The sequence below is a fragment of the Schistocerca cancellata genome, unplaced genomic scaffold (assembly GCF_023864275.1).
Source record: "Schistocerca cancellata isolate TAMUIC-IGC-003103 unplaced genomic scaffold, iqSchCanc2.1 HiC_scaffold_601, whole genome shotgun sequence".
Taxonomy (NCBI): Eukaryota; Metazoa; Arthropoda; class Insecta; order Orthoptera; family Acrididae; genus Schistocerca; species Schistocerca cancellata.
In genome coordinates, this window is record NW_026046613.1 from 203,251 (window position 1) to 231,011 (window position 27,761).

A 27,761-nucleotide genomic window follows, 5' to 3' on the forward strand; every position below is an offset into this window, starting at 1 on the left:
CAATAGGCGGTGACGTATTTCAGAAATCACCTGCCAATTCGTACTGTTTTGTCGTTTTCAAAGTCTTCTTGGCAAACTTGGTTAGCACATTCTCCCTCAAACTGAGTTAATTACTGCATTATCGTACCATTACAGTAGTTTAAACGGTTTAAGGAAGCATCTTTGTCACAACAGAAAGGTAGTTTGAAAATTGGGCTGGCGACATAACAAAAAAAAAAAACAGGAAGGGAGCCAACAGCACCCGGGTTTCCCAGGCGGTCACCCATCCAAGTACTAGCAGGGCCCGATGATGCTTAACTTCGGTGATCGGACGAGAACCGGTGTATTCATCATGGTATCGCCGTTGGCGCTCATCTAATGTAGGAGCACGGCAGAATTCGCGTTCGGCTTTTCTCCCAACACACAAAATGTTAGTTTTCGGCCGCATTTGACGAAAGCGCTTCCTTCCGCAACCGCCAGTTCCTCGAGGACGGCGCGGGGAGGCGCGCCCGGCGTCCCAGCAGAGTGACGGCCGAATTGGCGGGCGCACCGCCGCGTGTGTGAGACGCACTGCTGCTCGTTGCACCCCCTGTCATTCGCTGGGCGCGTTCAGCCTTCGACACTAGCGGAGGACGCATCTTGTCCCTGGTGTTCAGCGGAGGGCCTGTGCGGGGTGTGGCAGTGTCGTGCTGGAGGGCCCACTGGTAGCGATGTGGGCTTCCTCGCCTCGCCTCGCCTCGCCTCGCCGCGCCTCACACCAGGTGTCTGCGTAGTTTGCAGTGCATTCGCACCATTCCTATCCCTGTCCCTGTCCCCGTCCCGACTTGTCCCGACTTTGCTCGACTGCCGCTCGCTGCCGCTCGGGTCGTGGTCCATATGACAGCGCAAGCACGAAAAACGTCTGCGGGACGAGACGAGACGAGACGAGACGAGACGACTAAGGAATAAATTCGTGGTTACAAATCAAATTTGGAACTCTACATTCCTACACAACAATAGGCGGTGACGTATTTCAGAAATCACCTGCCAATTCGTACTGTTTTGTCGTTTTCAAAGTCTTCTTGGCAAACTTGGTTAGCACATTCTCCCTCAAACTGAGTTAATTACTGCATTATCGTACCATTACAGTAGTTTAAACGGTTTAAGGAAGCATCTTTGTCACAACAGAAAGGTAGTTTGAAAATTGGGCTGGCGACATAACAAAAAAAAAAAAAACAGGAAGGGAGCCAACAGCACCCGGGTTTCCCAGGCGGTCACCCATCCAAGTACTAGCAGGGCCCGATGATGCTTAACTTCGGTGATCGGACGAGAACCGGTGTATTCATCATGGTATCGCCGTTGGCGCTCATCTAATGTAGGAGCACGGCAGAATTCGCGTTCGGCTTTTCTCCCAACACACAAAATGTTAGTTTTCGGCCGCATTTGACGAAAGCGCTTCCTTCCGCAACCGCCAGTTCCTCGAGGACGGCGCGGGGAGGCGCGCCCGGCGTCCCAGCAGAGTGACGGCCGAATTGGCGGGCGCACCGCCGCGTGTGTGAGACGCACTGCTGCTCGTTGCACCCCCTGTCATTCGCTGGGCGCGTTCAGCCTTCGACACTAGCGGAGGACGCATCTTGTCCCTGGTGTTCAGCGGAGGGCCTGTGCGGGGTGTGGCAGTGTCGTGCTGGAGGGCCCACTGGTAGCGATGTGGGCTTCCTCGCCTCGCCTCGCCTCGCCTCGCCGCGCCTCACACCAGGTGTCTGCGTAGTTTGCAGTGCATTCGCACCATTCCTATCCCTGTCCCTGTCCCCGTCCCGACTTGTCCCGACTTTGCTCGACTGCCGCTCGCTGCCGCTCGGGTCGTGGTCCATATGACAGCGCAAGCACGAAAAACGTCTGCGGGACGAGACGAGACGAGACGAGACGAGACGACTAAGGAATAAATTCGTGGTTACAAATCAAATTTGGAACTCTACATTCCTACACAACAATAGGCGGTGACGTATTTCAGAAATCACCTGCCAATTCGTACTGTTTTGTCGTTTTCAAAGTCTTCTTGGCAAACTTGGTTAGCACATTCTCCCTCAAACTGAGTTAATTACTGCATTATCGTACCATTACAGTAGTTTAAACGGTTTAAGGAAGCATCTTTGTCACAACAGAAAGGTAGTTTGAAAATTGGGCTGGCGACATAACAAAAAAAAAAAAACAGGAAGGGAGCCAACAGCACCCGGGTTTCCCAGGCGGTCACCCATCCAAGTACTAGCAGGGCCCGATGATGCTTAACTTCGGTGATCGGACGAGAACCGGTGTATTCATCATGGTATCGCCGTTGGCGCTCATCTAATGTAGGAGCACGGCAGAATTCGCGTTCGGCTTTTCTCCCAACACACAAAATGTTAGTTTTCGGCCGCATTTGACGAAAGCGCTTCCTTCCGCAACCGCCAGTTCCTCGAGGACGGCGCGGGGAGGCGCGCCCGGCGTCCCAGCAGAGTGACGGCCGAATTGGCGGGCGCACCGCCGCGTGTGTGAGACGCACTGCTGCTCGTTGCACCCCCTGTCATTCGCTGGGCGCGTTCAGCCTTCGACACTAGCGGAGGACGCATCTTGTCCCTGGTGTTCAGCGGAGGGCCTGTGCGGGGTGTGGCAGTGTCGTGCTGGAGGGCCCACTGGTAGCGATGTGGGCTTCCTCGCCTCGCCTCGCCGCGCCTCACACCAGGTGTCTGCGTAGTTTGCAGTGCATTCGCACCATTCCTATCCCTGTCCCTGTCCCCGTCCCGACTTGTCCCGACTTTGCTCGACTGCCGCTCGCTGCCGCTCGGGTCGTGGTCCATATGACAGCGCAAGCACGAAAAACGTCTGCGGGACGAGACGAGACGAGACGAGACGAGACGACTAAGGAATAAATTCGTGGTTACAAATCAAATTTGGAACTCTACATTCCTACACAACAATAGGCGGTGACGTATTTCAGAAATCACCTGCCAATTCGTACTGTTTTGTCGTTTTCAAAGTCTTCTTGGCAAACTTGGTTAGCACATTCTCCCTCAAACTGAGTTAATTACTGCATTTTCGTACCATTACAGTAGTTTAAAAGGCTTAAGTAAGCATCTTTGTCACAACAGAAACGTAGTTTGAAAATTGGGCTGGCAACATAACAAAAAAAAAAACGGGAAGGGAGCCAACAGCACCCGGGTTAACCCAGGCGGTCACCCATCCAAGTACTAGCCGGGCATGATGATGCTTAACTTCGGTGATCGGACGAGAACCGGTGTATTCATCATGGTATGGCCGTTGGCGCTCATCTAATGTAGGAGCACGGCAGAATTCGCGTTCGGCTTTTCTCCCAACACACAAAATGTTAGTTTTCGGCCGCATTTGACGAAAGCGCTTCCTTCCGCAACCGCCAGTTCCTCGAGGACGGCGCGGGGAGGCGCGCCCGGCGTCCCAGCAGAGTGACGGCCGAATTGGCGGGCGCACCGCCGCGTGTGTGAGACGCACTGCTGCTCGTTGCACCCCCTGTCATTCGCTGGGCGCGTTCAGCCTTCGACACTAGCGGAGGACGCATCTTGTCCCTGGTGTTCAGCGGAGGGCCTGTGCGGGGTGTGGCAGTGTCGTGCTGGAGGGCCCACTGGTAGCGATGTGGGCTTCCTCGCCTCGCCTCGCCTCGCCTCGCCGCGCCTCACACCAGGTGTCTGCGTAGTTTGCAGTGCATTCGCACCATTCCTATCCCTGTCCCTGTCCCCGTCCCGACTTGTCCCGACTTTGCTCGACTGCCGCTCGCTGCCGCTCGGGTCGTGGTCCATATGACAGCGCAAGCACGAAAAACGTCTGCGGGACGAGACGAGACGAGACGAGACGAGACGACTAAGGAATAAATTCGTGGTTACAAATCAAATTTGGAACTCTACATTCCTACACAACAATAGGCGGTGACGTATTTCAGAAATCACCTGCCAATTCGTACTGTTTTGTCGTTTTCAAAGTCTTCTTGGCAAACTTGGTTAGCACATTCTCCCTCAAACTGAGTTAATTACTGCATTATCGTACCATTACAGTAGTTTAAACGGTTTAAGGAAGCATCTTTGTCACAACAGAAAGGTAGTTTGAAAATTGGGCTGGCGACATAACAAAAAAAAAAAACAGGAAGGGAGCCAACAGCACCCGGGTTTCCCAGGCGGTCACCCATCCAAGTACTAGCAGGGCCCGATGATGCTTAACTTCGGTGATCGGACGAGAACCGGTGTATTCATCATGGTATCGCCGTTGGCGCTCATCTAATGTAGGAGCACTTCAGAATTCGCGTTCGGCTTTTCTCCCAACACACAAAATGTTAGTTTTCGGCCGCATTTGACGAAAGCGCTTCCTTCCGCAACCGCCAGTTCCTCGAGGACGGCGCGGGGAGGCGCGCCCGGCGTCCCAGCAGAGTGACGGCCGAATTGGCGGGCGCACCGCCGCGTGTGTGAGACGCACTGCTGCTCGTTGCACCCCCTGTCATTCGCTGGGCGCGTTCAGCCTTCGACACTAGCGGAGGACGCATCTTGTCCCTGGTGTTCAGCGGAGGGCCTGTGCGGGGTGTGGCAGTGTCGTGCTGGAGGGCCCACTGGTAGCGATGTGGGCTTCCTCGCCTCGCCTCGCCTCGCCTCGCCGCGCCTCACACCAGGTGTCTGCGTAGTTTGCAGTGCATTCGCACCATTCCTATCCCTGTCCCTGTCCCCGTCCCGACTTGTCCCGACTTTGCTCGACTGCCGCTCGCTGCCGCTCGGGTCGTGGTCCATATGACAGCGCAAGCACGAAAAACGTCTGCGGGACGAGACGAGACGAGACGAGACGAGACGACTAAGGAATAAATTCGTGGTTACAAATCAAATTTGGAACTCTACATTCCTACACAACAATAGGCGGTGACGTATTTCAGAAATCACCTGCCAATTCGTACTGTTTTGTCGTTTTCAAAGTCTTCTTGGCAAACTTGGTTAGCACATTCTCCCTCAAACTGAGTTAATTACTGCATTATCGTACCATTACAGTAGTTTAAACGGTTTAAGGAAGCATCTTTGTCACAACAGAAAGGTAGTTTGAAAATTGGGCTGGCGACATAACAAAAAAAAAAAAACAGGAAGGGAGCCAACAGCACCCGGGTTTCCCAGGCGGTCACCCATCCAAGTACTAGCAGGGCCCGATGATGCTTAACTTCGGTGATCGGACGAGAACCGGTGTATTCATCATGGTATCGCCGTTGGCGCTCATCTAATGTAGGAGCACGGCAGAATTCGCGTTCGGCTTTTCTCCCAACACACAAAATGTTAGTTTTCGGCCGCATTTGACGAAAGCGCTTCCTTCCGCAACCGCCAGTTCCTCGAGGACGGCGCGGGGAGGCGCGCCCGGCGTCCCAGCAGAGTGACGGCCGAATTGGCGGGCGCACCGCCGCGTGTGTGAGACGCACTGCTGCTCGTTGCACCCCCTGTCATTCGCTGGGCGCGTTCAGCCTTCGACACTAGCGGAGGACGCATCTTGTCCCTGGTGTTCAGCGGAGGGCCTGTGCGGGGTGTGGCAGTGTCGTGCTGGAGGGCCCACTGGTAGCGATGTGGGCTTCCTCGCCTCGCCTCGCCGCGCCTCACACCAGGTGTCTGCGTAGTTTGCAGTGCATTCGCACCATTCCTATCCCTGTCCCTGTCCCCGTCCCGACTTGTCCCGACTTTGCTCGACTGCCGCTCGCTGCCGCTCGGGTCGTGGTCCATATGACAGCGCAAGCACGAAAAACGTCTGCGGGACGAGACGAGACGAGACGAGACGAGACGACTAAGGAATAAATTCGTGGTTACAAATCAAATTTGGAACTCTACATTCCTACACAACAATAGGCGGTGACGTATTTCAGAAATCACCTGCCAATTCGTACTGTTTTGTCGTTTTCAAAGTCTTCTTGGCAAACTTGGTTAGCACATTCTCCCTCAAACTGAGTTAATTACTGCATTATCGTACCATTACAGTAGTTTAAACGGTTTAAGGAAGCATCTTTGTCACAACAGAAAGGTAGTTTGAAAATTGGGCTGGCGACATAACAAAAAAAAAAAAACAGGAAGGGAGCCAACAGCACCCGGGTTTCCCAGGCGGTCACCCATCCAAGTACTAGCAGGGCCCGATGATGCTTAACTTCGGTGATCGGACGAGAACCGGTGTATTCATCATGGTATCGCCGTTGGCGCTCATCTAATGTAGGAGCACGGCAGAATTCGCGTTCGGCTTTTCTCCCAACACACAAAATGTTAGTTTTCGGCCGCATTTGACGAAAGCGCTTCCTTCCGCAACCGCCAGTTCCTCGAGGACGGCGCGGGGAGGCGCGCCCGGCGTCCCAGCAGAGTGACGGCCGAATTGGCGGGCGCACCGCCGCGTGTGTGAGACGCACTGCTGCTCGTTGCACCCCCTGTCATTCGCTGGGCGCGTTCAGCCTTCGACACTAGCGGAGGACGCATCTTGTCCCTGGTGTTCAGCGGAGGGCCTGTGCGGGGTGTGGCAGTGTCGTGCTGGAGGGCCCACTGGTAGCGATGTGGGCTTCCTCGCCTCGCCTCGCCTCGCCTCGCCGCGCCTCACACCAGGTGTCTGCGTAGTTTGCAGTGCATTCGCACCATTCCTATCCCTGTCCCTGTCCCCGTCCCGACTTGTCCCGACTTTGCTCGACTGCCGCTCGCTGCCGCTCGGGTCGTGGTCCATATGACAGCGCAAGCACGAAAAACGTCTGCGGGACGAGACGAGACGAGACGAGACGAGACGACTAAGGAATAAATTCGTGGTTACAAATCAAATTTGGAACTCTACATTCCTACACAACAATAGGCGGTGACGTATTTCAGAAATCACCTGCCAATTCGTACTGTTTTGTCGTTTTCAAAGTCTTCTTGGCAAACTTGGTTAGCACATTCTCCCTCAAACTGAGTTAATTACTGCATTATCGTACCATTACAGTAGTTTAAACGGTTTAAGGAAGCATCTTTGTCACAACAGAAAGGTAGTTTGAAAATTGGGCTGGCGACATAACAAAAAAAAAAAACAGGAAGGGAGCCAACAGCACCCGGGTTTCCCAGGCGGTCACCCATCCAAGTACTAGCAGGGCCCGATGATGCTTAACTTCGGTGATCGGACGAGAACCGGTGTATTCATCATGGTATCGCCGTTGGCGCTCATCTAATGTAGGAGCACGGCAGAATTCGCGTTCGGCTTTTCTCCCAACACACAAAATGTTAGTTTTCGGCCGCATTTGACGAAAGCGCTTCCTTCCGCAACCGCCAGTTCCTCGAGGACGGCGCGGGGAGGCGCGCCCGGCGTCCCAGCAGAGTGACGGCCGAATTGGCGGGCGCACCGCCGCGTGTGTGAGACGCACTGCTGCTCGTTGCACCCCCTGTCATTCGCTGGGCGCGTTCAGCCTTCGACACTAGCGGAGGACGCATCTTGTCCCTGGTGTTCAGCGGAGGGCCTGTGCGGGGTGTGGCAGTGTCGTGCTGGAGGGCCCACTGGTAGCGATGTGGGCTTCCTCGCCTCGCCTCGCCTCGCCTCGCCGCGCCTCACACCAGGTGTCTGCGTAGTTTGCAGTGCATTCGCACCATTCCTATCCCTGTCCCTGTCCCCGTCCCGACTTGTCCCGACTTTGCTCGACTGCCGCTCGCTGCCGCTCGGGTCGTGGTCCATATGACAGCGCAAGCACGAAAAACGTCTGCGGGACGAGACGAGACGAGACGAGACGAGACGACTAAGGAATAAATTCGTGGTTACAAATCAAATTTGGAACTCTACATTCCTACACAACAATAGGCGGTGACGTATTTCAGAAATCACCTGCCAATTCGTACTGTTTTGTCGTTTTCAAAGTCTTCTTGGCAAACTTGGTTAGCACATTCTCCCTCAAACTGAGTTAATTACTGCATTATCGTACCATTACAGTAGTTTAAACGGTTTAAGGAAGCATCTTTGTCACAACAGAAAGGTAGTTTGAAAATTGGGCTGGCGACATAACAAAAAAAAAAAAAAACAGGAAGGGAGCCAACAGCACCCGGGTTTCCCAGGCGGTCACCCATCCAAGTACTAGCAGGGCCCGATGATGCTTAACTTCGGTGATCGGACGAGAACCGGTGTATTCATCATGGTATCGCCGTTGGCGCTCATCTAATGTAGGAGCACGGCAGAATTCGCGTTCGGCTTTTCTCCCAACACACAAAATGTTAGTTTTCGGCCGCATTTGACGAAAGCGCTTCCTTCCGCAACCGCCAGTTCCTCGAGGACGGCGCGGGGAGGCGCGCCCGGCGTCCCAGCAGAGTGACGGCCGAATTGGCGGGCGCACCGCCGCGTGTGTGAGACGCACTGCTGCTCGTTGCACCCCCTGTCATTCGCTGGGCGCGTTCAGCCTTCGACACTAGCGGAGGACGCATCTTGTCCCTGGTGTTCAGCGGAGGGCCTGTGCGGGGTGTGGCAGTGTCGTGCTGGAGGGCCCACTGGTAGCGATGTGGGCTTCCTCGCCTCGCCTCGCCTCGCCTCGCCGCGCCTCACACCAGGTGTCTGCGTAGTTTGCAGTGCATTCGCACCATTCCTATCCCTGTCCCTGTCCCCGTCCCGACTTGTCCCGACTTTGCTCGACTGCCGCTCGCTGCCGCTCGGGTCGTGGTCCATATGACAGCGCAAGCACGAAAAACGTCTGCGGGACGAGACGAGACGAGACGAGACGAGACGACTAAGGAATAAATTCGTGGTTACAAATCAAATTTGGAACTCTACATTCCTACACAACAATAGGCGGTGACGTATTTCAGAAATCACCTGCCAATTCGTACTGTTTTGTCGTTTTCAAAGTCTTCTTGGCAAACTTGGTTAGCACATTCTCCCTCAAACTGAGTTAATTACTGCATTATCGTACCATTACAGTAGTTTAAACGGTTTAAGGAAGCATCTTTGTCACAACAGAAAGGTAGTTTGAAAATTGGGCTGGCGACATAACAAAAAAAAAAAAACAGGAAGGGAGCCAACAGCACCCGGGTTTCCCAGGCGGTCACCCATCCAAGTACTAGCAGGGCCCGATGATGCTTAACTTCGGTGATCGGACGAGAACCGGTGTATTCATCATGGTATCGCCGTTGGCGCTCATCTAATGTAGGAGCACGGCAGAATTCGCGTTCGGCTTTTCTCCCAACACACAAAATGTTAGTTTTCGGCCGCATTTGACGAAAGCGCTTCCTTCCGCAACCGCCAGTTCCTCGAGGACGGCGCGGGGAGGCGCGCCCGGCGTCCCAGCAGAGTGACGGCCGAATTGGCGGGCGCACCGCCGCGTGTGTGAGACGCACTGCTGCTCGTTGCACCCCCTGTCATTCGCTGGGCGCGTTCAGCCTTCGACACTAGCGGAGGACGCATCTTGTCCCTGGTGTTCAGCGGAGGGCCTGTGCGGGGTGTGGCAGTGTCGTGCTGGAGGGCCCACTGGTAGCGATGTGGGCTTCCTCGCCTCGCCTCGCCGCGCCTCACACCAGGTGTCTGCGTAGTTTGCAGTGCATTCGCACCATTCCTATCCCTGTCCCTGTCCCCGTCCCGACTTGTCCCGACTTTGCTCGACTGCCGCTCGCTGCCGCTCGGGTCGTGGTCCATATGACAGCGCAAGCACGAAAAACGTCTGCGGGACGAGACGAGACGAGACGAGACGAGACGACTAAGGAATAAATTCGTGGTTACAAATCAAATTTGGAACTCTACATTCCTACACAACAATAGGCGGTGACGTATTTCAGAAATCACCTGCCAATTCGTACTGTTTTGTCGTTTTCAAAGTCTTCTTGGCAAACTTGGTTAGCACATTCTCCCTCAAACTGAGTTAATTACTGCATTTTCGTACCATTACAGTAGTTTAAAAGGCTTAAGTAAGCATCTTTGTCACAACAGAAACGTAGTTTGAAAATTGGGCTGGCAACATAACAAAAAAAAAAACGGGAAGGGAGCCAACAGCACCCGGGTTAACCCAGGCGGTCACCCATCCAAGTACTAGCCGGGCATGATGATGCTTAACTTCGGTGATCGGACGAGAACCGGTGTATTCATCATGGTATGGCCGTTGGCGCTCATCTAATGTAGGAGCACGGCAGAATTCGCGTTCGGCTTTTCTCCCAACACACAAAATGTTAGTTTTCGGCCGCATTTGACGAAAGCGCTTCCTTCCGCAACCGCCAGTTCCTCGAGGACGGCGCGGGGAGGCGCGCCCGGCGTCCCAGCAGAGTGACGGCCGAATTGGCGGGCGCACCGCCGCGTGTGTGAGACGCACTGCTGCTCGTTGCACCCCCTGTCATTCGCTGGGCGCGTTCAGCCTTCGACACTAGCGGAGGACGCATCTTGTCCCTGGTGTTCAGCGGAGGGCCTGTGCGGGGTGTGGCAGTGTCGTGCTGGAGGGCCCACTGGTAGCGATGTGGGCTTCCTCGCCTCGCCTCGCCTCGCCTCGCCGCGCCTCACACCAGGTGTCTGCGTAGTTTGCAGTGCATTCGCACCATTCCTATCCCTGTCCCTGTCCCCGTCCCGACTTGTCCCGACTTTGCTCGACTGCCGCTCGCTGCCGCTCGGGTCGTGGTCCATATGACAGCGCAAGCACGAAAAACGTCTGCGGGACGAGACGAGACGAGACGAGACGAGACGACTAAGGAATAAATTCGTGGTTACAAATCAAATTTGGAACTCTACATTCCTACACAACAATAGGCGGTGACGTATTTCAGAAATCACCTGCCAATTCGTACTGTTTTGTCGTTTTCAAAGTCTTCTTGGCAAACTTGGTTAGCACATTCTCCCTCAAACTGAGTTAATTACTGCATTATCGTACCATTACAGTAGTTTAAACGGTTTAAGGAAGCATCTTTGTCACAACAGAAAGGTAGTTTGAAAATTGGGCTGGCGACATAACAAAAAAAAAAAACAGGAAGGGAGCCAACAGCACCCGGGTTTCCCAGGCGGTCACCCATCCAAGTACTAGCAGGGCCCGATGATGCTTAACTTCGGTGATCGGACGAGAACCGGTGTATTCATCATGGTATCGCCGTTGGCGCTCATCTAATGTAGGAGCACTTCAGAATTCGCGTTCGGCTTTTCTCCCAACACACAAAATGTTAGTTTTCGGCCGCATTTGACGAAAGCGCTTCCTTCCGCAACCGCCAGTTCCTCGAGGACGGCGCGGGGAGGCGCGCCCGGCGTCCCAGCAGAGTGACGGCCGAATTGGCGGGCGCACCGCCGCGTGTGTGAGACGCACTGCTGCTCGTTGCACCCCCTGTCATTCGCTGGGCGCGTTCAGCCTTCGACACTAGCGGAGGACGCATCTTGTCCCTGGTGTTCAGCGGAGGGCCTGTGCGGGGTGTGGCAGTGTCGTGCTGGAGGGCCCACTGGTAGCGATGTGGGCTTCCTCGCCTCGCCTCGCCTCGCCTCGCCGCGCCTCACACCAGGTGTCTGCGTAGTTTGCAGTGCATTCGCACCATTCCTATCCCTGTCCCTGTCCCCGTCCCGACTTGTCCCGACTTTGCTCGACTGCCGCTCGCTGCCGCTCGGGTCGTGGTCCATATGACAGCGCAAGCACGAAAAACGTCTGCGGGACGAGACGAGACGAGACGAGACGAGACGACTAAGGAATAAATTCGTGGTTACAAATCAAATTTGGAACTCTACATTCCTACACAACAATAGGCGGTGACGTATTTCAGAAATCACCTGCCAATTCGTACTGTTTTGTCGTTTTCAAAGTCTTCTTGGCAAACTTGGTTAGCACATTCTCCCTCAAACTGAGTTAATTACTGCATTATCGTACCATTACAGTAGTTTAAACGGTTTAAGGAAGCATCTTTGTCACAACAGAAAGGTAGTTTGAAAATTGGGCTGGCGACATAACAAAAAAAAAAAAACAGGAAGGGAGCCAACAGCACCCGGGTTTCCCAGGCGGTCACCCATCCAAGTACTAGCAGGGCCCGATGATGCTTAACTTCGGTGATCGGACGAGAACCGGTGTATTCATCATGGTATCGCCGTTGGCGCTCATCTAATGTAGGAGCACGGCAGAATTCGCGTTCGGCTTTTCTCCCAACACACAAAATGTTAGTTTTCGGCCGCATTTGACGAAAGCGCTTCCTTCCGCAACCGCCAGTTCCTCGAGGACGGCGCGGGGAGGCGCGCCCGGCGTCCCAGCAGAGTGACGGCCGAATTGGCGGGCGCACCGCCGCGTGTGTGAGACGCACTGCTGCTCGTTGCACCCCCTGTCATTCGCTGGGCGCGTTCAGCCTTCGACACTAGCGGAGGACGCATCTTGTCCCTGGTGTTCAGCGGAGGGCCTGTGCGGGGTGTGGCAGTGTCGTGCTGGAGGGCCCACTGGTAGCGATGTGGGCTTCCTCGCCTCGCCTCGCCGCGCCTCACACCAGGTGTCTGCGTAGTTTGCAGTGCATTCGCACCATTCCTATCCCTGTCCCTGTCCCCGTCCCGACTTGTCCCGACTTTGCTCGACTGCCGCTCGCTGCCGCTCGGGTCGTGGTCCATATGACAGCGCAAGCACGAAAAACGTCTGCGGGACGAGACGAGACGAGACGAGACGAGACGACTAAGGAATAAATTCGTGGTTACAAATCAAATTTGGAACTCTACATTCCTACACAACAATAGGCGGTGACGTATTTCAGAAATCACCTGCCAATTCGTACTGTTTTGTCGTTTTCAAAGTCTTCTTGGCAAACTTGGTTAGCACATTCTCCCTCAAACTGAGTTAATTACTGCATTTTCGTACCATTACAGTAGTTTAAAAGGCTTAAGTAAGCATCTTTGTCACAACAGAAACGTAGTTTGAAAATTGGGCTGGCAACATAACAAAAAAAAAAACGGGAAGGGAGCCAACAGCACCCGGGTTAACCCAGGCGGTCACCCATCCAAGTACTAGCCGGGCATGATGATGCTTAACTTCGGTGATCGGACGAGAACCGGTGTATTCATCATGGTATGGCCGTTGGCGCTCATCTAATGTAGGAGCACGGCAGAATTCGCGTTCGGCTTTTCTCCCAACACACAAAATGTTAGTTTTCGGCCGCATTTGACGAAAGCGCTTCCTTCCGCAACCGCCAGTTCCTCGAGGACGGCGCGGGGAGGCGCGCCCGGCGTCCCAGCAGAGTGACGGCCGAATTGGCGGGCGCACCGCCGCGTGTGTGAGACGCACTGCTGCTCGTTGCACCCCCTGTCATTCGCTGGGCGCGTTCAGCCTTCGACACTAGCGGAGGACGCATCTTGTCCCTGGTGTTCAGCGGAGGGCCTGTGCGGGGTGTGGCAGTGTCGTGCTGGAGGGCCCACTGGTAGCGATGTGGGCTTCCTCGCCTCGCCTCGCCTCGCCTCGCCGCGCCTCACACCAGGTGTCTGCGTAGTTTGCAGTGCATTCGCACCATTCCTATCCCTGTCCCTGTCCCCGTCCCGACTTGTCCCGACTTTGCTCGACTGCCGCTCGCTGCCGCTCGGGTCGTGGTCCATATGACAGCGCAAGCACGAAAAACGTCTGCGGGACGAGACGAGACGAGACGAGACGAGACGACTAAGGAATAAATTCGTGGTTACAAATCAAATTTGGAACTCTACATTCCTACACAACAATAGGCGGTGACGTATTTCAGAAATCACCTGCCAATTCGTACTGTTTTGTCGTTTTCAAAGTCTTCTTGGCAAACTTGGTTAGCACATTCTCCCTCAAACTGAGTTAATTACTGCATTATCGTACCATTACAGTAGTTTAAACGGTTTAAGGAAGCATCTTTGTCACAACAGAAAGGTAGTTTGAAAATTGGGCTGGCGACATAACAAAAAAAAAAAACAGGAAGGGAGCCAACAGCACCCGGGTTTCCCAGGCGGTCACCCATCCAAGTACTAGCAGGGCCCGATGATGCTTAACTTCGGTGATCGGACGAGAACCGGTGTATTCATCATGGTATCGCCGTTGGCGCTCATCTAATGTAGGAGCACTTCAGAATTCGCGTTCGGCTTTTCTCCCAACACACAAAATGTTAGTTTTCGGCCGCATTTGACGAAAGCGCTTCCTTCCGCAACCGCCAGTTCCTCGAGGACGGCGCGGGGAGGCGCGCCCGGCGTCCCAGCAGAGTGACGGCCGAATTGGCGGGCGCACCGCCGCGTGTGTGAGACGCACTGCTGCTCGTTGCACCCCCTGTCATTCGCTGGGCGCGTTCAGCCTTCGACACTAGCGGAGGACGCATCTTGTCCCTGGTGTTCAGCGGAGGGCCTGTGCGGGGTGTGGCAGTGTCGTGCTGGAGGGCCCACTGGTAGCGATGTGGGCTTCCTCGCCTCGCCTCGCCTCGCCTCGCCGCGCCTCACACCAGGTGTCTGCGTAGTTTGCAGTGCATTCGCACCATTCCTATCCCTGTCCCTGTCCCCGTCCCGACTTGTCCCGACTTTGCTCGACTGCCGCTCGCTGCCGCTCGGGTCGTGGTCCATATGACAGCGCAAGCACGAAAAACGTCTGCGGGACGAGACGAGACGAGACGAGACGAGACGACTAAGGAATAAATTCGTGGTTACAAATCAAATTTGGAACTCTACATTCCTACACAACAATAGGCGGTGACGTATTTCAGAAATCACCTGCCAATTCGTACTGTTTTGTCGTTTTCAAAGTCTTCTTGGCAAACTTGGTTAGCACATTCTCCCTCAAACTGAGTTAATTACTGCATTATCGTACCATTACAGTAGTTTAAACGGTTTAAGGAAGCATCTTTGTCACAACAGAAAGGTAGTTTGAAAATTGGGCTGGCGACATAACAAAAAAAAAAAAACAGGAAGGGAGCCAACAGCACCCGGGTTTCCCAGGCGGTCACCCATCCAAGTACTAGCAGGGCCCGATGATGCTTAACTTCGGTGATCGGACGAGAACCGGTGTATTCATCATGGTATCGCCGTTGGCGCTCATCTAATGTAGGAGCACGGCAGAATTCGCGTTCGGCTTTTCTCCCAACACACAAAATGTTAGTTTTCGGCCGCATTTGACGAAAGCGCTTCCTTCCGCAACCGCCAGTTCCTCGAGGACGGCGCGGGGAGGCGCGCCCGGCGTCCCAGCAGAGTGACGGCCGAATTGGCGGGCGCACCGCCGCGTGTGTGAGACGCACTGCTGCTCGTTGCACCCCCTGTCATTCGCTGGGCGCGTTCAGCCTTCGACACTAGCGGAGGACGCATCTTGTCCCTGGTGTTCAGCGGAGGGCCTGTGCGGGGTGTGGCAGTGTCGTGCTGGAGGGCCCACTGGTAGCGATGTGGGCTTCCTCGCCTCGCCTCGCCGCGCCTCACACCAGGTGTCTGCGTAGTTTGCAGTGCATTCGCACCATTCCTATCCCTGTCCCTGTCCCCGTCCCGACTTGTCCCGACTTTGCTCGACTGCCGCTCGCTGCCGCTCGGGTCGTGGTCCATATGACAGCGCAAGCACGAAAAACGTCTGCGGGACGAGACGAGACGAGACGAGACGAGACGACTAAGGAATAAATTCGTGGTTACAAATCAAATTTGGAACTCTACATTCCTACACAACAATAGGCGGTGACGTATTTCAGAAATCACCTGCCAATTCGTACTGTTTTGTCGTTTTCAAAGTCTTCTTGGCAAACTTGGTTAGCACATTCTCCCTCAAACTGAGTTAATTACTGCATTTTCGTACCATTACAGTAGTTTAAAAGGCTTAAGTAAGCATCTTTGTCACAACAGAAACGTAGTTTGAAAATTGGGCTGGCAACATAACAAAAAAAAAAACGGGAAGGGAGCCAACAGCACCCGGGTTGACCCAGGCGGTCACCCATCCAAGTACTAGCCGGGCATGATGATGCTTAACTTCGGTGATCGGACGAGAACCGGTGTATTCATCATGGTATGGCCGTTGGCGCTCATCTAATGTAGGAGCACGGCAGAATTCGCGTTCGGCTTTTCTCCCAACACACAAAATGTTAGTTTTCGGCCGCATTTGACGAAAGCGCTTCCTTCCGCAACCGCCAGTTCCTCGAGGACGGCGCGGGGAGGCGCGCCCGGCGTCCCAGCAGAGTGACGGCCGAATTGGCGGGCGCACCGCCGCGTGTGTGAGACGCACTGCTGCTCGTTGCACCCCCTGTCATTCGCTGGGCGCGTTCAGCCTTCGACACTAGCGGAGGACGCATCTTGTCCCTGGTGTTCAGCGGAGGGCCTGTGCGGGGTGTGGCAGTGTCGTGCTGGAGGGCCCACTGGTAGCGATGTGGGCTTCCTCGCCTCGCCTCGCCTCGCCTCGCCGCGCCTCACACCAGGTGTCTGCGTAGTTTGCAGTGCATTCGCACCATTCCTATCCCTGTCCCTGTCCCCGTCCCGACTTGTCCCGACTTTGCTCGACTGCCGCTCGCTGCCGCTCGGGTCGTGGTCCATATGACAGCGCAAGCACGAAAAACGTCTGCGGGACGAGACGAGACGAGACGAGACGAGACGACTAAGGAATAAATTCGTGGTTACAAATCAAATTTGGAACTCTACATTCCTACACAACAATAGGCGGTGACGTATTTCAGAAATCACCTGCCAATTCGTACTGTTTTGTCGTTTTCAAAGTCTTCTTGGCAAACTTGGTTAGCACATTCTCCCTCAAACTGAGTTAATTACTGCATTATCGTACCATTACAGTAGTTTAAACGGTTTAAGGAAGCATCTTTGTCACAACAGAAAGGTAGTTTGAAAATTGGGCTGGCGACATAACAAAAAAAAAAAACAGGAAGGGAGCCAACAGCACCCGGGTTTCCCAGGCGGTCACCCATCCAAGTACTAGCAGGGCCCGATGATGCTTAACTTCGGTGATCGGACGAGAACCGGTGTATTCATCATGGTATCGCCGTTGGCGCTCATCTAATGTAGGAGCACGGCAGAATTCGCGTTCGGCTTTTCTCCCAACACACAAAATGTTAGTTTTCGGCCGCATTTGACGAAAGCGCTTCCTTCCGCAACCGCCAGTTCCTCGAGGACGGCGCGGGGAGGCGCGCCCGGCGTCCCAGCAGAGTGACGGCCGAATTGGCGGGCGCACCGCCGCGTGTGTGAGACGCACTGCTGCTCGTTGCACCCCCTGTCATTCGCTGGGCGCGTTCAGCCTTCGACACTAGCGGAGGACGCATCTTGTCCCTGGTGTTCAGCGGAGGGCCTGTGCGGGGTGTGGCAGTGTCGTGCTGGAGGGCCCACTGGTAGCGATGTGGGCTTCCTCGCCTCGCCTCGCCTCGCCTCGCCGCGCCTCACACCAGGTGTCTGCGTAGTTTGCAGTGCATTCGCACCATTCCTATCCCTGTCCCTGTCCCCGTCCCGACTTGTCCCGACTTTGCTCGACTGCCGCTCGCTGCCGCTCGGGTCGTGGTCCATATGACAGCGCAAGCACGAAAAACGTCTGCGGGACGAGACGAGACGAGACGAGACGAGACGACTAAGGAATAAATTCGTGGTTACAAATCAAATTTGGAACTCTACATTCCTACACAACAATAGGCGGTGACGTATTTCAGAAATCACCTGCCAATTCGTACTGTTTTGTCGTTTTCAAAGTCTTCTTGGCAAACTTGGTTAGCACATTCTCCCTCAAACTGAGTTAATTACTGCATTATCGTACCATTACAGTAGTTTAAACGGTTTAAGGAAGCATCTTTGTCACAACAGAAAGGTAGTTTGAAAATTGGGCTGGCGACATAACAAAAAAAAAAAAACAGGAAGGGAGCCAACAGCACCCGGGTTTCCCAGGCGGTCACCCATCCAAGTACTAGCAGGGCCCGATGATGCTTAACTTCGGTGATCGGACGAGAACCGGTGTATTCATCATGGTATCGCCGTTGGCGCTCATCTAATGTAGGAGCACGGCAGAATTCGCGTTCGGCTTTTCTCCCAACACACAAAATGTTAGTTTTCGGCCGCATTTGACGAAAGCGCTTCCTTCCGCAACCGCCAGTTCCTCGAGGACGGCGCGGGGAGGCGCGCCCGGCGTCCCAGCAGAGTGACGGCCGAATTGGCGGGCGCACCGCCGCGTGTGTGAGACGCACTGCTGCTCGTTGCACCCCCTGTCATTCGCTGGGCGCGTTCAGCCTTCGACACTAGCGGAGGACGCATCTTGTCCCTGGTGTTCAGCGGAGGGCCTGTGCGGGGTGTGGCAGTGTCGTGCTGGAGGGCCCACTGGTAGCGATGTGGGCTTCCTCGCCTCGCCTCGCCTCGCCTCGCCGCGCCTCACACCAGGTGTCTGCGTAGTTTGCAGTGCATTCGCACCATTCCTATCCCTGTCCCTGTCCCCGTCCCGACTTGTCCCGACTTTGCTCGACTGCCGCTCGCTGCCGCTCGGGTCGTGGTCCATATGACAGCGCAAGCACGAAAAACGTCTGCGGGACGAGACGAGACGAGACGAGACGAGACGACTAAGGAATAAATTCGTGGTTACAAATCAAATTTGGAACTCTACATTCCTACACAACAATAGGCGGTGACGTATTTCAGAAATCACCTGCCAATTCGTACTGTTTTGTCGTTTTCAAAGTCTTCTTGGCAAACTTGCTTAGCACATTCTCCCTCAAACTGAGTTAATTACTGCATTATCGTACCATTACAGTAGTTTAAACGGTTTAAGGAAGCATCTTTGTCACAACAGAAAGGTAGTTTGAAAATTGGGCTGGCGACATAACAAAAAAAAAAAAACAGGAAGGGAGCCAACAGCACCCGGGTTTCCCAGGCGGTCACCCATCCAAGTACTAGCAGGGCCCGATGATGCTTAACTTCGGTGATCGGACGAGAACCGGTGTATTCATCATGGTATCGCCGTTGGCGCTCATCTAATGTAGGAGCACGGCAGAATTCGCGTTCGGCTTTTCTCCCAACACACAAAATGTTAGTTTTCGGCCGCATTTGACGAAAGCGCTTCCTTCCGCAACCGCCAGTTCCTCGAGGACGGCGCGGGGAGGCGCGCCCGGCGTCCCAGCAGAGTGACGGCCGAATTGGCGGGCGCACCGCCGCGTGTGTGAGACGCACTGCTGCTCGTTGCACCCCCTGTCATTCGCTGGGCGCGTTCAGCCTTCGACACTAGCGGAGGACGCATCTTGTCCCTGGTGTTCAGCGGAGGGCCTGTGCGGGGTGTGGCAGTGTCGTGCTGGAGGGCCCACTGGTAGCGATGTGGGCTTCCTCGCCTCGCCTCGCCGCGCCTCACACCAGGTGTCTGCGTAGTTTGCAGTGCATTCGCACCATTCCTATCCCTGTCCCTGTCCCCGTCCCGACTTGTCCCGACTTTGCTCGACTGCCGCTCGCTGCCGCTCGGGTCGTGGTCCATATGACAGCGCAAGCACGAAAAACGTCTGCGGGACGAGACGAGACGAGACGAGACGAGACGACTAAGGAATAAATTCGTGGTTACAAATCAAATTTGGAACTCTACATTCCTACACAACAATAGGCGGTGACGTATTTCAGAAATCACCTGCCAATTCGTACTGTTTTGTCGTTTTCAAAGTCTTCTTGGCAAACTTGGTTAGCACATTCTCCCTCAAACTGAGTTAATTACTGCATTTTCGTACCATTACAGTAGTTTAAAAGGCTTAAGTAAGCATCTTTGTCACAACAGAAACGTAGTTTGAAAATTGGGCTGGCAACATAACAAAAAAAAAAACGGGAAGGGAGCCAACAGCACCCGGGTTGACCCAGGCGGTCACCCATCGAAGTACTAGCCGGGCATGATGATGCTTAACTTCGGTGATCGGACGAGAACCGGTGTATTCATCATGGTATCGCCGTTGGCGCTCATCTAATGTAGGAGCACGGCAGAATTCGCGTTCGGCTTTTCTCCCAACACACAAAATGTTAGTTTTCGGCCGCATTTGACGAAAGCGCTTCCTTCCGCAACCGCCAGTTCCTCGAGGACGGCGCGGGGAGGCGCGCCCGGCGTCCCAGCAGAGTGACGGCCGAATTGGCGGGCGCACCGCCGCGTGTGTGAGACGCACTGCTGCTCGTTGCACCCCCTGTCATTCGCTGGGCGCGTTCAGCCTTCGACACTAGCGGAGGACGCATCTTGTCCCTGGTGTTCAGCGGAGGGCCTGTGCGGGGTGTGGCAGTGTCGTGCTGGAGGGCCCACTGGTAGCGATGTGGGCTTCCTCGCCTCGCCTCGCCTCGCCTCGCCGCGCCTCACACCAGGTGTCTGCGTAGTTTGCAGTGCATTCGCACCATTCCTATCCCTGTCCCTGTCCCCGTCCCGACTTGTCCCGACTTTGCTCGACTGCCGCTCGCTGCCGCTCGGGTCGTGGTCCATATGACAGCGCAAGCACGAAAAACGTCTGCGGGACGAGACGAGACGAGACGAGACGAGACGACTAAGGAATAAATTCGTGGTTACAAATCAAATTTGGAACTCTACATTCCTACACAACAATAGGCGGTGACGTATTTCAGAAATCACCTGCCAATTCGTACTGTTTTGTCGTTTTCAAAGTCTTCTTGGCAAACTTGGTTAGCACATTCTCCCTCAAACTGAGTTAATTACTGCATTATCGTACCATTACAGTAGTTTAAACGGTTTAAGGAAGCATCTTTGTCACAACAGAAAGGTAGTTTGAAAATTGGGCTGGCGACATAACAAAAAAAAAAAAACAGGAAGGGAGCCAACAGCACCCGGGTTTCCCAGGCGGTCACCCATCCAAGTACTAGCAGGGCCCGATGATGCTTAACTTCGGTGATCGGACGAGAACCGGTGTATTCATCATGGTATCGCCGTTGGCGCTCATCTAATGTAGGAGCACGGCAGAATTCGCGTTCGGCTTTTCTCCCAACACACAAAATGTTAGTTTTCGGCCGCATTTGACGAAAGCGCTTCCTTCCGCAACCGCCAGTTCCTCGAGGACGGCGCGGGGAGGCGCGCCCGGCGTCCCAGCAGAGTGACGGCCGAATTGGCGGGCGCACCGCCGCGTGTGTGAGACGCACTGCTGCTCGTTGCACCCCCTGTCATTCGCTGGGCGCGTTCAGCCTTCGACACTAGCGGAGGACGCATCTTGTCCCTGGTGTTCAGCGGAGGGCCTGTGCGGGGTGTGGCAGTGTCGTGCTGGAGGGCCCACTGGTAGCGATGTGGGCTTCCTCGCCTCGCCTCGCCTCGCCTCGCCGCGCCTCACACCAGGTGTCTGCGTAGTTTGCAGTGCATTCGCACCATTCCTATCCCTGTCCCTGTCCCCGTCCCGACTTGTCCCGACTTTGCTCGACTGCCGCTCGCTGCCGCTCGGGTCGTGGTCCATATGACAGCGCAAGCACGAAAAACGTCTGCGGGACGAGACGAGACGAGACGAGACGAGACGACTAAGGAATAAATTCGTGGTTACAAATCAAATTTGGAACTCTACATTCCTACACAACAATAGGCGGTGACGTATTTCAGAAATCACCTGCCAATTCGTACTGTTTTGTCGTTTTCAAAGTCTTCTTGGCAAACTTGCTTAGCACATTCTCCCTCAAACTGAGTTAATTACTGCATTATCGTACCATTACAGTAGTTTAAACGGTTTAAGGAAGCATCTTTGTCACAACAGAAAGGTAGTTTGAAAATTGGGCTGGCGACATAACAAAAAAAAAAAAACAGGAAGGGAGCCAACAGCACCCGGGTTTCCCAGGCGGTCACCCATCCAAGTACTAGCAGGGCCCGATGATGCTTAACTTCGGTGATCGGACGAGAACCGGTGTATTCATCATGGTATCGCCGTTGGCGCTCATCTAATGTAGGAGCACGGCAGAATTCGCGTTCGGCTTTTCTCCCAACACACAAAATGTTAGTTTTCGGCCGCATTTGACGAAAGCGCTTCCTTCCGCAACCGCCAGTTCCTCGAGGACGGCGCGGGGAGGCGCGCCCGGCGTCCCAGCAGAGTGACGGCCGAATTGGCGGGCGCACCGCCGCGTGTGTGAGACGCACTGCTGCTCGTTGCACCCCCTGTCATTCGCTGGGCGCGTTCAGCCTTCGACACTAGCGGAGGACGCATCTTGTCCCTGGTGTTCAGCGGAGGGCCTGTGCGGGGTGTGGCAGTGTCGTGCTGGAGGGCCCACTGGTAGCGATGTGGGCTTCCTCGCCTCGCCTCGCCGCGCCTCACACCAGGTGTCTGCGTAGTTTGCAGTGCATTCGCACCATTCCTATCCCTGTCCCTGTCCCCGTCCCGACTTGTCCCGACTTTGCTCGACTGCCGCTCGCTGCCGCTCGGGTCGTGGTCCATATGACAGCGCAAGCACGAAAAACGTCTGCGGGACGAGACGAGACGAGACGAGACGAGACGACTAAGGAATAAATTCGTGGTTACAAATCAAATTTGGAACTCTACATTCCTACACAACAATAGGCGGTGACGTATTTCAGAAATCACCTGCCAATTCGTACTGTTTTGTCGTTTTCAAAGTCTTCTTGGCAAACTTGGTTAGCACATTCTCCCTCAAACTGAGTTAATTACTGCATTTTCGTACCATTACAGTAGTTTAAAAGGCTTAAGTAAGCATCTTTGTCACAACAGAAACGTAGTTTGAAAATTGGGCTGGCAACATAACAAAAAAAAAAAACGGGAAGGGAGCCAACAGCACCCGGGTTGACCCAGGCGGTCACCCATCGAAGTACTAGCCGGGCATGATGATGCTTAACTTCGGTGATCGGACGAGAACCGGTGTATTCATCATGGTATCGCCGTTGGCGCTCATCTAATGTAGGAGCACGGCAGAATTCGCGTTCGGCTTTTCTCCCAACACACAAAATGTTAGTTTTCGGCCGCATTTGACGAAAGCGCTTCCTTCCGCAACCGCCAGTTCCTCGAGGACGGCGCGGGGAGGCGCGCCCGGCGTCCCAGCAGAGTGACGGCCGAATTGGCGGGCGCACCGCCGCGTGTGTGAGACGCACTGCTGCTCGTTGCACCCCCTGTCATTCGCTGGGCGCGTTCAGCCTTCGACACTAGCGGAGGACGCATCTTGTCCCTGGTGTTCAGCGGAGGGCCTGTGCGGGGTGTGGCAGTGTCGTGCTGGAGGGCCCACTGGTAGCGATGTGGGCTTCCTCGCCTCGCCTCGCCTCGCCTCGCCGCGCCTCACACCAGGTGTCTGCGTAGTTTGCAGTGCATTCGCACCATTCCTATCCCTGTCCCTGTCCCCGTCCCGACTTGTCCCGACTTTGCTCGACTGCCGCTCGCTGCCGCTCGGGTCGTGGTCCATATGACAGCGCAAGCACGAAAAACGTCTGCGGGACGAGACGAGACGAGACGAGACGAGACGACTAAGGAATAAATTCGTGGTTACAAATCAAATTTGGAACTCTACATTCCTACACAACAATAGGCGGTGACGTATTTCAGAAATCACCTGCCAATTCGTACTGTTTTGTCGTTTTCAAAGTCTTCTTGGCAAACTTGGTTAGCACATTCTCCCTCAAACTGAGTTAATTACTGCATTATCGTACCATTACAGTAGTTTAAACGGTTTAAGGAAGCATCTTTGTCACAACAGAAAGGTAGTTTGAAAATTGGGCTGGCGACATAACAAAAAAAAAAAAACAGGAAGGGAGCCAACAGCACCCGGGTTTCCCAGGCGGTCACCCATCCAAGTACTAGCAGGGCCCGATGATGCTTAACTTCGGTGATCGGACGAGAACCGGTGTATTCATCATGGTATCGCCGTTGGCGCTCATCTAATGTAGGAGCACGGCAGAATTCGCGTTCGGCTTTTCTCCCAACACACAAAATGTTAGTTTTCGGCCGCATTTGACGAAAGCGCTTCCTTCCGCAACCGCCAGTTCCTCGAGGACGGCGCGGGGAGGCGCGCCCGGCGTCCCAGCAGAGTGACGGCCGAATTGGCGGGCGCACCGCCGCGTGTGTGAGACGCACTGCTGCTCGTTGCACCCCCTGTCATTCGCTGGGCGCGTTCAGCCTTCGACACTAGCGGAGGACGCATCTTGTCCCTGGTGTTCAGCGGAGGGCCTGTGCGGGGTGTGGCAGTGTCGTGCTGGAGGGCCCACTGGTAGCGATGTGGGCTTCCTCGCCTCGCCTCGCCTCGCCTCGCCGCGCCTCACACCAGGTGTCTGCGTAGTTTGCAGTGCATTCGCACCATTCCTATCCCTGTCCCTGTCCCCGTCCCGACTTGTCCCGACTTTGCTCGACTGCCGCTCGCTGCCGCTCGGGTCGTGGTCCATATGACAGCGCAAGCACGAAAAACGTCTGCGGGACGAGACGAGACGAGACGAGACGAGACGACTAAGGAATAAATTCGTGGTTACAAATCAAATTTGGAACTCTACATTCCTACACAACAATAGGCGGTGACGTATTTCAGAAATCACCTGCCAATTCGTACTGTTTTGTCGTTTTCAAAGTCTTCTTGGCAAACTTGCTTAGCACATTCTCCCTCAAACTGAGTTAATTACTGCATTATCGTACCATTACAGTAGTTTAAACGGTTTAAGGAAGCATCTTTGTCACAACAGAAAGGTAGTTTGAAAATTGGGCTGGCGACATAACAAAAAAAAAAAAACAGGAAGGGAGCCAACAGCACCCGGGTTTCCCAGGCGGTCACCCATCCAAGTACTAGCAGGGCCCGATGATGCTTAACTTCGGTGATCGGACGAGAACCGGTGTATTCATCATGGTATCGCCGTTGGCGCTCATCTAATGTAGGAGCACGGCAGAATTCGCGTTCGGCTTTTCTCCCAACACACAAAATGTTAGTTTTCGGCCGCATTTGACGAAAGCGCTTCCTTCCGCAACCGCCAGTTCCTCGAGGACGGCGCGGGGAGGCGCGCCCGGCGTCCCAGCAGAGTGACGGCCGAATTGGCGGGCGCACCGCCGCGTGTGTGAGACGCACTGCTGCTCGTTGCACCCCCTGTCATTCGCTGGGCGCGTTCAGCCTTCGACACTAGCGGAGGACGCATCTTGTCCCTGGTGTTCAGCGGAGGGCCTGTGCGGGGTGTGGCAGTGTCGTGCTGGAGGGCCCACTGGTAGCGATGTGGGCTTCCTCGCCTCGCCTCGCCGCGCCTCACACCAGGTGTCTGCGTAGTTTGCAGTGCATTCGCACCATTCCTATCCCTGTCCCTGTCCCCGTCCCGACTTGTCCCGACTTTGCTCGACTGCCGCTCGCTGCCGCTCGGGTCGTGGTCCATATGACAGCGCAAGCACGAAAAACGTCTGCGGGACGAGACGAGACGAGACGAGACGAGACGACTAAGGAATAAATTCGTGGTTACAAATCAAATTTGGAACTCTACATTCCTACACAACAATAGGCGGTGACGTATTTCAGAAATCACCTGCCAATTCGTACTGTTTTGTCGTTTTCAAAGTCTTCTTGGCAAACTTGGTTAGCACATTCTCCCTCAAACTGAGTTAATTACTGCATTTTCGTACCATTACAGTAGTTTAAAAGGCTTAAGTAAGCATCTTTGTCACAACAGAAACGTAGTTTGAAAATTGGGCTGGCAACATAACAAAAAAAAAAACGGGAAGGGAGCCAACAGCACCCGGGTTGACCCAGGCGGTCACCCATCGAAGTACTAGCCGGGCATGATGATGCTTAACTTCGGTGATCGGACGAGAACCGGTGTATTCATCATGGTATCGCCGTTGGCGCTCATCTAATGTAGGAGCACGGCAGAATTCGCGTTCGGCTTTTCTCCCAACACACAAAATGTTAGTTTTCGGCCGCATTTGACGAAAGCGCTTCCTTCCGCAACCGCCAGTTCCTCGAGGACGGCGCGGGGAGGCGCGCCCGGCGTCCCAGCAGAGTGACGGCCGAATTGGCGGGCGCACCGCCGCGTGTGTGAGACGCACTGCTGCTCGTTGCACCCCCTGTCATTCGCTGGGCGCGTTCAGCCTTCGACACTAGCGGAGGACGCATCTTGTCCCTGGTGTTCAGCGGAGGGCCTGTGCGGGGTGTGGCAGTGTCGTGCTGGAGGGCCCACTGGTAGCGATGTGGGCTTCCTCGCCTCGCCTCGCCTCGCCTCGCCGCGCCTCACACCAGGTGTCTGCGTAGTTTGCAGTGCATTCGCACCATTCCTATCCCTGTCCCTGTCCCCGTCCCGACTTGTCCCGACTTTGCTCGACTGCCGCTCGCTGCCGCTCGGGTCGTGGTCCATATGACAGCGCAAGCACGAAAAACGTCTGCGGGACGAGACGAGACGAGACGAGACGAGACGACTAAGGAATAAATTCGTGGTTACAAATCAAATTTGGAACTCTACATTCCTACACAACAATAGGCGGTGACGTATTTCAGAAATCACCTGCCAATTCGTACTGTTTTGTCGTTTTCAAAGTCTTCTTGGCAAACTTGGTTAGCACATTCTCCCTCAAACTGAGTTAATTACTGCATTATCGTACCATTACAGTAGTTTAAACGGTTTAAGGAAGCATCTTTGTCACAACAGAAAGGTAGTTTGAAAATTGGGCTGGCGACATAACAAAAAAAAAAAACAGGAAGGGAGCCAACAGCACCCGGGTTTCCCAGGCGGTCACCCATCCAAGTACTGGCAGGGCCCGATGATGCTTAACTTCGGTGATCGGACGAGAACCGGTGTATTCATCATGGTATCGCCGTTGGCGCTCATCTAATGTAGGAGCACGGCAGAATTCGCGTTCGGCTTTTCTCCCAACACACAAAATGTTAGTTTTCGGCCGCATTTGACGAAAGCGCTTCCTTCCGCAACCGCCAGTTCCTCGAGGACGGCGCGGGGAGGCGCGCCCGGCGTCCCAGCAGAGTGACGGCCGAATTGGCGGGCGCACCGCCGCGTGTGTGAGACGCACTGCTGCTCGTTGCACCCCCTGTCATTCGCTGGGCGCGTTCAGCCTTCGACACTAGCGGAGGACGCATCTTGTCCCTGGTGTTCAGCGGAGGGCCTGTGCGGGGTGTGGCAGTGTCGTGCTGGAGGGCCCACTGGTAGCGATGTGGGCTTCCTCGCCTCGCCTCGCCTCGCCTCGCCGCGCCTCACACCAGGTGTCTGCGTAGTTTGCAGTGCATTCGCACCATTCCTATCCCTGTCCCTGTCCCCGTCCCGACTTGTCCCGACTTTGCTCGACTGCCGCTCGCTGCCGCTCGGGTCGTGGTCCATATGACAGCGCAAGCACGAAAAACGTCTGCGGGACGAGACGAGACGAGACGAGACGAGACGACTAAGGAATAAATTCGTGGTTACAAATCAAATTTGGAACTCTACATTCCTACACAACAATAGGCGGTGACGTATTTCAGAAATCACCTGCCAATTCGTACTGTTTTGTCGTTTTCAAAGTCTTCTTGGCAAACTTGGTTAGCACATTCTCCCTCAAACTGAGTTAATTACTGCATTATCGTACCATTACAGTAGTTTAAACGGTTTAAGGAAGCATCTTTGTCACAACAGAAAGGTAGTTTGAAAATTGGGCTGGCGACATAACAAAAAAAAAAAAACAGGAAGGGAGCCAACAGCACCCGGGTTTCCCAGGCGGTCACCCATCCAAGTACTAGCAGGGCCCGATGATGCTTAACTTCGGTGATCGGACGAGAACCGGTGTATTCATCATGGTATCGCCGTTGGCGCTCATCTAATGTAGGAGCACGGCAGAATTCGCGTTCGGCTTTTCTCCCAACACACAAAATGTTAGTTTTCGGCCGCATTTGACGAAAGCGCTTCCTTCCGCAACCGCCAGTTCCTCGAGGACGGCGCGGGGAGGCGCGCCCGGCGTCCCAGCAGAGTGACGGCCGAATTGGCGGGCGCACCGCCGCGTGTGTGAGACGCACTGCTGCTCGTTGCACCCCCTGTCATTCGCTGGGCGCGTTCAGCCTTCGACACTAGC

General features: G+C 54.6%; 22 non-coding genes and 7 pseudogenes across 22 annotated transcripts; all 29 read right to left on the minus strand.

Moving 5' to 3' along the window:
* Positions 1-229: 229 nt before the first annotated feature.
* Positions 230-348, minus strand: LOC126134272 (5S ribosomal RNA). Its single transcript, XR_007527677.1, has one exon. It is a non-coding gene; the product is annotated as a 5S ribosomal RNA (ribosomal RNA).
* Positions 349-1,203: 855 nt separating this feature from the next.
* On the minus strand, positions 1,204-1,322 carry LOC126134273 (5S ribosomal RNA). Its single transcript, XR_007527678.1, has one exon. It is a non-coding gene; the product is annotated as a 5S ribosomal RNA (ribosomal RNA).
* An 854-nt stretch (positions 1,323-2,176) lies between these two features.
* LOC126134274 (5S ribosomal RNA) lies at positions 2,177-2,295 on the minus strand. Its single transcript, XR_007527679.1, has one exon. It is a non-coding gene; the product is annotated as a 5S ribosomal RNA (ribosomal RNA).
* An 842-nt stretch (positions 2,296-3,137) lies between these two features.
* On the minus strand, positions 3,138-3,257 carry LOC126134304 (5S ribosomal RNA; annotated as a pseudogene).
* An 853-nt stretch (positions 3,258-4,110) lies between these two features.
* LOC126134276 (5S ribosomal RNA) lies at positions 4,111-4,229 on the minus strand. The gene has a single exon (XR_007527681.1). It is a non-coding gene; the product is annotated as a 5S ribosomal RNA (ribosomal RNA).
* An 854-nt stretch (positions 4,230-5,083) lies between these two features.
* Positions 5,084-5,202, minus strand: LOC126134277 (5S ribosomal RNA). Its single transcript, XR_007527682.1, has one exon. It is a non-coding gene; the product is annotated as a 5S ribosomal RNA (ribosomal RNA).
* An 844-nt stretch (positions 5,203-6,046) lies between these two features.
* On the minus strand, positions 6,047-6,165 carry LOC126134279 (5S ribosomal RNA). Its single transcript, XR_007527683.1, has one exon. It is a non-coding gene; the product is annotated as a 5S ribosomal RNA (ribosomal RNA).
* An 853-nt stretch (positions 6,166-7,018) lies between these two features.
* On the minus strand, positions 7,019-7,137 carry LOC126134280 (5S ribosomal RNA). The gene has a single exon (XR_007527684.1). It is a non-coding gene; the product is annotated as a 5S ribosomal RNA (ribosomal RNA).
* An 856-nt stretch (positions 7,138-7,993) lies between these two features.
* Positions 7,994-8,112, minus strand: LOC126134281 (5S ribosomal RNA). The gene has a single exon (XR_007527685.1). It is a non-coding gene; the product is annotated as a 5S ribosomal RNA (ribosomal RNA).
* Positions 8,113-8,966: 854 nt separating this feature from the next.
* On the minus strand, positions 8,967-9,085 carry LOC126134282 (5S ribosomal RNA). The gene has a single exon (XR_007527686.1). It is a non-coding gene; the product is annotated as a 5S ribosomal RNA (ribosomal RNA).
* Positions 9,086-9,927: 842 nt separating this feature from the next.
* Positions 9,928-10,047, minus strand: LOC126134305 (5S ribosomal RNA; annotated as a pseudogene).
* Positions 10,048-10,900: 853 nt separating this feature from the next.
* LOC126134283 (5S ribosomal RNA) lies at positions 10,901-11,019 on the minus strand. The gene has a single exon (XR_007527687.1). It is a non-coding gene; the product is annotated as a 5S ribosomal RNA (ribosomal RNA).
* An 854-nt stretch (positions 11,020-11,873) lies between these two features.
* On the minus strand, positions 11,874-11,992 carry LOC126134284 (5S ribosomal RNA). The gene has a single exon (XR_007527688.1). It is a non-coding gene; the product is annotated as a 5S ribosomal RNA (ribosomal RNA).
* Positions 11,993-12,834: 842 nt separating this feature from the next.
* Positions 12,835-12,954, minus strand: LOC126134306 (5S ribosomal RNA; annotated as a pseudogene).
* An 853-nt stretch (positions 12,955-13,807) lies between these two features.
* Positions 13,808-13,926, minus strand: LOC126134285 (5S ribosomal RNA). The gene has a single exon (XR_007527689.1). It is a non-coding gene; the product is annotated as a 5S ribosomal RNA (ribosomal RNA).
* Positions 13,927-14,780: 854 nt separating this feature from the next.
* LOC126134286 (5S ribosomal RNA) lies at positions 14,781-14,899 on the minus strand. The gene has a single exon (XR_007527690.1). It is a non-coding gene; the product is annotated as a 5S ribosomal RNA (ribosomal RNA).
* An 842-nt stretch (positions 14,900-15,741) lies between these two features.
* Positions 15,742-15,861, minus strand: LOC126134307 (5S ribosomal RNA; annotated as a pseudogene).
* Positions 15,862-16,714: 853 nt separating this feature from the next.
* On the minus strand, positions 16,715-16,833 carry LOC126134288 (5S ribosomal RNA). The gene has a single exon (XR_007527692.1). It is a non-coding gene; the product is annotated as a 5S ribosomal RNA (ribosomal RNA).
* An 854-nt stretch (positions 16,834-17,687) lies between these two features.
* On the minus strand, positions 17,688-17,806 carry LOC126134290 (5S ribosomal RNA). The gene has a single exon (XR_007527693.1). It is a non-coding gene; the product is annotated as a 5S ribosomal RNA (ribosomal RNA).
* An 854-nt stretch (positions 17,807-18,660) lies between these two features.
* Positions 18,661-18,779, minus strand: LOC126134291 (5S ribosomal RNA). The gene has a single exon (XR_007527694.1). It is a non-coding gene; the product is annotated as a 5S ribosomal RNA (ribosomal RNA).
* Positions 18,780-19,621: 842 nt separating this feature from the next.
* On the minus strand, positions 19,622-19,741 carry LOC126134329 (5S ribosomal RNA; annotated as a pseudogene).
* Positions 19,742-20,595: 854 nt separating this feature from the next.
* On the minus strand, positions 20,596-20,714 carry LOC126134292 (5S ribosomal RNA). The gene has a single exon (XR_007527695.1). It is a non-coding gene; the product is annotated as a 5S ribosomal RNA (ribosomal RNA).
* An 854-nt stretch (positions 20,715-21,568) lies between these two features.
* Positions 21,569-21,687, minus strand: LOC126134293 (5S ribosomal RNA). The gene has a single exon (XR_007527696.1). It is a non-coding gene; the product is annotated as a 5S ribosomal RNA (ribosomal RNA).
* An 843-nt stretch (positions 21,688-22,530) lies between these two features.
* Positions 22,531-22,650, minus strand: LOC126134330 (5S ribosomal RNA; annotated as a pseudogene).
* An 854-nt stretch (positions 22,651-23,504) lies between these two features.
* On the minus strand, positions 23,505-23,623 carry LOC126134294 (5S ribosomal RNA). The gene has a single exon (XR_007527697.1). It is a non-coding gene; the product is annotated as a 5S ribosomal RNA (ribosomal RNA).
* An 854-nt stretch (positions 23,624-24,477) lies between these two features.
* Positions 24,478-24,596, minus strand: LOC126134295 (5S ribosomal RNA). Its single transcript, XR_007527698.1, has one exon. It is a non-coding gene; the product is annotated as a 5S ribosomal RNA (ribosomal RNA).
* Positions 24,597-25,438: 842 nt separating this feature from the next.
* Positions 25,439-25,558, minus strand: LOC126134331 (5S ribosomal RNA; annotated as a pseudogene).
* An 853-nt stretch (positions 25,559-26,411) lies between these two features.
* Positions 26,412-26,530, minus strand: LOC126134298 (5S ribosomal RNA). The gene has a single exon (XR_007527701.1). It is a non-coding gene; the product is annotated as a 5S ribosomal RNA (ribosomal RNA).
* An 854-nt stretch (positions 26,531-27,384) lies between these two features.
* On the minus strand, positions 27,385-27,503 carry LOC126134296 (5S ribosomal RNA). Its single transcript, XR_007527699.1, has one exon. It is a non-coding gene; the product is annotated as a 5S ribosomal RNA (ribosomal RNA).
* Between the last annotated feature and the right edge of the window lie 258 nt (positions 27,504-27,761).